The 6,687-nt window shown below is 33.2% G+C and overlaps 1 long non-coding RNA gene across 1 annotated transcript; it reads right to left on the bottom strand.

Annotated features, from left to right (window-relative positions):
• Window positions 1–841: 841 nt before the first annotated feature.
• Window positions 842–1,996, bottom strand: LOC129799605 (uncharacterized). Its single transcript, XR_008751527.1, has 3 exons — window positions 1,915–1,996; window positions 1,615–1,793; window positions 842–869 (listed from the first exon to the last, which is right to left on the bottom strand). It is a non-coding gene; the product is annotated as an uncharacterized LOC129799605 (long non-coding RNA).
• Between the last annotated feature and the right edge of the window lie 4,691 nt (window positions 1,997–6,687).

The following is a 6,687-nucleotide window of genomic DNA, read 5'->3' as shown; positions in this document are numbered from 1 at the left end:
AAGTGTCTCAGGCTTTGCAAAGTGCTCGAACTCGTGACATAGATGGTAGAGAAAACTGGGGCAGTAGCAAACACGGGGTACATGTAAACGCTGGCTTTTATGTATGCACTTCTTGGACTTATGTCGACTATTTATTCAGGGAACAGGGAGCCCCGGACTATCTATAAATTTTTATAGGTCTCGTCCTCTGAAATCTAAAATCTAATTAAAAACTCAAAATATTTCCCAAAACACCTTAGGAGTAATATAACTGAATTACACACAGAGAAAATCAACTAACCCCAATTTGGTGTTCAGAATACACCAATTGGTGCCAAATAAGCAACCAACACCGGTTTTGGATTTCTGATTACACCAATTTCACACCAATTTATTAACACCAAATTTAGCGTTGTTGGAACACCATTGTGGATTTTGTATCACACCATCTCAAGAAGATATAGGTGTTCGTTTTACACCAATAAAAGTGTGAATTTTCCACCACTATTTTTTTTAAAATATAACGATTTTTTTAAAAGCTTCCATATCCAAACCTATAGCCGTACGAAATAGAATAAATGAAACACGAATTTTATTGCTCTAATAAATATTTTTATTAAAACTCTAAGTACTAATAAGTACAATATTTGCAATATAACATTAATTTTTTTAATTCATATTTTTAATCACATTTTTTTTGTAAAAAGATTTTAACACATGAATAATTGTTTTTTTTTTATTTTTTAATAATTTACCTGAATTTTCCCAATATACCAAAGAAAACAAATTTTTTCCCTCATTGAACATCGCAGTTGAAATGTGGCTTCCCGTCTGTTTTCCACTTGTTCTCACGGCTGGACATTTTCCCTTAGGCCATCAATTTTCCTCATCTGAAAACATATATAAAGCATAGTGCATTTTTTAGAAATAAACATTTGATTTTATGTTTGAAAAAGAAAATTAGATATTCAGTTTTTTAAATGAAACACGGAGATTTTCTTAATAAAATATCTTAATTAATCTTTATCTAACTAAAAATAGAATTATACAATAATAAAATTATGTACGGTTCTTAAATTTTAGGTCTAGGTATAAATGGGCGGAAAAGCGCCCCAACTTTAGGAAATGTTCGAACTCTCGAGATTGGGTCCTGCGCGAATGTCTCTTTGCTTAAAGTGTTATATCCAGGAGAACGCATAAAATTTTAGTAATACAGGCACCCTCCTTAAGATAAGTTTAAGTACGTATTCGCAATTTTATCTTTAAGTTTGGAAACTAAATAAATTTACTACATATTAATGTGTGCGATGTATAGGTATTTATATTTCTCAATATAAATCATCATGCCTAAGGCACACTTTTTAGCTCAGTAAATTTGAAGAAATCAAAATTCGCGTCCCTTTCTCTCTCACAAGACTTGCATAAGTCCTCAAAATTGGACTGAACTAAATTAAATTCGGTGTGATGTTCAAAAGAAATGAAGAGGGCGAAAGACATTATGCACAGCTCTTGAGAGAGAAAGGGATATAAATTTTGATTTCATGAAATTTTCCTGATGTGAAAGATGTGCCGTAGCCATTGAAAAAAAAATTGGTATAGCTATAATTTCGGTTTCAAAATAAATAAATTACTTACCTTGATCAATATTTTCACGACCCCAAAGGAATAATCGGTTGAAAATGATGATGATAATGATAGAAATCTCCTGTTTTTTTCAATTTCGTTGATGATGAAGCTTGAACATTTCTTGAGATATCTTCCGAATTGCCCTTTCTGGACTCCTGCCTTCAAAATCGTCATTCGCCCAGTTTGACCTGAAATTTTTAAAAAGCAGTAAACAAGCATTAACACCAGTTTAAATAAATAAATGGGATTTTTGAGTCCTATTGAGGGGTATTTTCCTGATATAGATTATTAATCAAAGGGCAAACTCACCAAGAAATCTCTGTGAAGTTTCCGCTGGAAAATCCCATTGTAAAAAAAAAGAGAACACTTCTGCCACCGATATATTGTCTAAATCTAAATTATTGGTAAAAAAAATACGTTCCGAAAATGCACTAATTAACACAATTAATACTTTAGATAAAGCACAGAAAATCGCGTAATATGACTTTCGCACTCTTCACTGGCCAATTTGTTACTGATGCAGCAGGGAGGGAAAAGAGCACACGAAGGATAGTGAAGAACACCGCTTGGCGTTGTGACAGCACCATTATAGAGAATTGATGGTGTTACTATTGCACCATTTTAGACATTTCTGTGGTGGAGTTAATACAACACCTCCAAAGCATTTCATATAACACCATTGATTGAAAACTAGGTGTTAATTTGTTGTGAATGGTACTACGTTTGGTGTTCAAGCAACTCCAACACCAAATTCAACCCCAATTTCAACACCGCTTTTTTAAAATCACTTCTCTGTGTGACTGTAATTCTGTACAGATATTGAATTATCTGTAGTAATACTACGGATACAAATTAATCAAAGGTTGTAAATCGGTTCATAACTGATTGGAATCGGTTTAGGCTTTTCAGGAGTTTCAAGACCTTTCCAACGAGCAGAAAGCATGATACCATTCAGTTTAATTTTTTAACATTTGGTAAGAACGAAATAGAATGAAATGAAACACAGAGCCTTTTATTTTTAATCGTGAATAAGTTTTCATTGGAACTATAACATATTAGTTCCAATAACTAAATAAATGTAGTTGATATCCATCTTATTGGCTGTAATAATTATATCATATTAATTGTGGTTACTATATAGCTCGAAAAAGCTTGAACACATAAGTAAAAAAAAACACTCTTTACTATTGAAAAGTTGTCAGAACTTTATTTGCATTAGTTGTGAGAACTAAAAGGAATTGGTGACCAAAATTAGTTGGGATATCGATCTCATTTAATTAACACAAGCTAATATAAATTATATGAAATCATTATGGAATAATTGCCGCAACTTATGAACGTAAATATTTCCGAGCATGTGGCCTCTAATAGCTCAGTTGGTAGAGCACTCGTCTAGTTAACGAGAGGTCTCCAGTTCTATTCTGGCTGGAGGCAGGAATTTTTCCTATCTCCACTGAGAAAAAAACTGGATGATTTGAGTGTCATTTGCTCTGATTGACAATTTCTCTGTACATAAATACAATTAACATTGAACTAAAGTACGTAAAAATACTCACAGTAAATATTTCCTTATGTTCTCACTACTAATAAATTTATTATGAGTAAAATATTTTAAGATTATAAGAACTATTTTTAATAGATTTGATAATAATCACCCGATCAACTAATTTTCATTAGTAATGATGTCTAAACTTTTCTAAGAGTGAGGGATCCCATCTCTGATGAAAGGAGAACCCTGCTGTTCTAGTCCTTACAGAAGACGACTTCGTGCACGATAGGATAATGGATGCCAGGGCAATGAGATGCAATGGATGAATTAACAATTAACCTCATAACTTTTAAAATATAATATTAAATATTTTAAATCTAATTTTCATTACAAAAACTGAATTTGAAATATTATATTTACAAATAATTCAGTTTCGTTAACAAGTTTGTTATAGCAAATTTCAGTCGTTTGCCTACGAGCGTCTTTCTAGGGAAGAAAAATTGCTGATAGACCTCCGTCAAAGGAATAGAGTGAAAACTGAATCTTTGCGATTTTCTACCAGCTTAGCATGTCAATTTTCTAGAGGGGAAGACGAGTGTCTTGCTTGAGAAAACTCAATTTGTTCGCGAGAATGCTTGACACCAGTTTAACCATTTTCGCATACACAAATGAGAAGCCACATGATGCTGGAGAGATGGATAAATTTCCATTTTGATGGGGAAAAAAAAGAAAGGGTCTCGGTGCGGGAGGCAGATAGAGAGATCGAGTTGAAGAGTGCATAACTCACTTTTACGAGAGCATCCCATCATCATCCCTATCAAAGAATCTTCCTGACTCGTCAGATATTTCAGTCACGAAAAACCAAATTGTTACACACTCCGCTCGAATGCAACACGAAAGGAGATGGTCTCGTTATCAAAAGAACGTCGTTTTCTTGCCATGGTGTGGATAGAGTGCCGACTCCGGAAGGAATTATGTTTGCCAGGGATGGAAGAGATTGCAAATGGTGAGAGGTCGTATAAACGTATAAAGTTGTTTGCTCATTTTTCTGTGATTCCCACAATTTTCCCCCCCATTCCAGTGTATCTTGATGATATGGTGCCAGCGATGAATGTGAAGTGTGTCATTAACTGGAACAAATTAGTCGCTCTCGCATCGGGGAGCTTGAACTTGGGAGATATGGTGAGGAGATAGGAGATCTCAATTGGGGAGACTGTATGTAGAAGTATTTGAAGCACCATGGGGCAGGCAATAGAGTGTCAAGTGAATTGCTATCGACAATTTTGCTCCAAATTGAAATTACCAGGCCCCAGGAATGAATGAGGAAGAACACAAGTTTAAGAATCATAATGGCACAATGTGCCATACTTTGCTGAACGCTCTATATTCATAGTTAACGGTTTCCAACCGATTCAAAACAATTTATTAAAAAACTTCCTTTAATGAGTTTGAATAGTACACTGGCACTGAGGAAAAAACGGGGGTGCGATTAACTCTTTTTCCTCATAACTTTAACGCTTTTCAAGTGTAAAAATATATCGACATTTTTTAATGTTAATTTTACACCTTTTAAGGGTAAAATCAACATGAAAAGGGTAACTTTAACCCCCAGTACACCTAAAAAGGGTAATATTTACACCAATTTTGGATCAATACTGCAGGGTAAAATTAACATTTCCGGAATGTTATTTTAACTTTTTCGGATTTCTCTCACAGTGTAGTAATCAGGTGATTCCTAGAAAGATCTCTTGTCGTGAAAAATCGTACTCCCTAAAATTGAGCTACCTTCCCTTAGAATACCAAAAAATTGTGGATTATTGTTCTGTTTTTGAGTCCTAGCAATTAAATTAGCCAAAATACTCGTCTAATCTATTTTTCTTCATATCTCTAACGAAGTATTCATGCATAAAAAAATTATCATTTTGCGAAAACCATTAATAAATCATAAATAATAGCTCTGTATTATCTCTCACAATAGCAGTTGGTTCCATAAACAAATAAGATTGTTTAGGAGCAGGGTTGGGCGAATTTTTTACATAGTAAAAAAGCCTTTAACATGTGCTACATTTTTAACATGTAAAGTTAAAATGTAAAAAATGTAAAATTGATTGATACCCATCAAATATCAAGTTCATTTTTTTTACTTTTTACTCAATCAAAGATTTCACTGTAATCAGCAAAATATTTTGCGGCTTTTTGCTGTACAGGTTGTCGTCTAAAATGTATGATGAAATTTACTGGCAATCCCAATTCAAATTATCTACTACCCGGTTGAACCAATAATAGTAACTATCTAAACGATTAATAATAATTTTTGACCTTCTATATCTACATTGCTCAGGGAGTTTTCCAATTGTTCTGTGGTTTCTGCTAATCATCAATATTGTAAAAGTCATTGAAATTGAGATTTATTTCCTGCTACAGTAAAGCTTCGCTATAGGTCATATTTGGTTCCAGATTTGACACTTGGGTCGCATTATAGTCCATGTCATTTTTAAAAATTATCAACGACTTTTAGTATTGAAATTGCTCGACGGCTTCCACTTTCTTTTGCGATTGTGGTACTTGTCCGCGCTCTCTTCATTATGGATCACAATTATCACAACTACTCAATAAAGTTTGCCAAAAATATTAAAATAATTATGGCAACATTGCATGTCGCATACTAAAAAAACATAACCTAACTTAAAATCAGTGTTTTGAAATCAACGGTCGATAAATTGTGGACTATAGAGCGATGGCCTATAGCGAGGTTCTACTCTATCTTCATAACGATATTTTTTTTTTTAATTTTGCTATATACCTTGTCCAAGACATCACATTCCAAAAAACAATGTTCATGAAGAGAATCAGTGTCTCCTTGCTAACACTAATTCTGTTGTAACGAATGTTTGTGATAATATTCTAAAAACCACCATGCTTTAATATTAAAATGAGACTACCGTATTAAACAAAAATTCACACAGAAATTATGTTATTATATCGACTTTTAATAAAATCTGCACAGAATCCGAGTGAAAACGATCTAAATTGCTAAACGTTTCGTTCGACAGCTGTGAGGATTTTATATTCAATTTTAACCATTTTGTGCTGAAACAGTGCGCTCTTTATTTGCAATTTTAACCTTTTCGTGTTGAAGCTGTGAGTGTATTACATACAAGTGAAATCATTTTAAGCTTAAGTTGTACGGGATTGGAACATAATTTTAACCGTTTTATGCTGAAGCGGTGCCGATTCTAGGACTTTAACCATATTTAACTTAAATAGTGCGAGTTTTATGCACAATTATGATCGTTTTCTAATAAAGATTAATTTAAAAATTTATATTGTGGCTTTATTTTTCGCGTTGTGTGTTTTAATCCCCTGTATTAAGAACACACAGTCCTTAATTTTTCCTGCTCTCCTGGAGTTTTGATTGGTTTTTTCTATACACAAAAACAGCTTAATAATTCTTGATCAACTCTTCTATTTGTTGCACTTTCTTTTAATTTGAATTTCTATATAAATGATAATGAATAATGTAGACAAAATATCACGGTATTATATTTACATTGCAATTATTGCAAGTGTTGCAAATACACTAAATCGCAAGT

Source organism: Phlebotomus papatasi, chromosome 1 (assembly GCF_024763615.1).
Source record: "Phlebotomus papatasi isolate M1 chromosome 1, Ppap_2.1, whole genome shotgun sequence".
NCBI classification, from domain to species: Eukaryota; Metazoa; Arthropoda; class Insecta; order Diptera; family Psychodidae; genus Phlebotomus; species Phlebotomus papatasi.
Note: the sequence above shows the minus strand (reverse complement) of the source record. Positions and strands in the feature narration are given on the sequence as shown.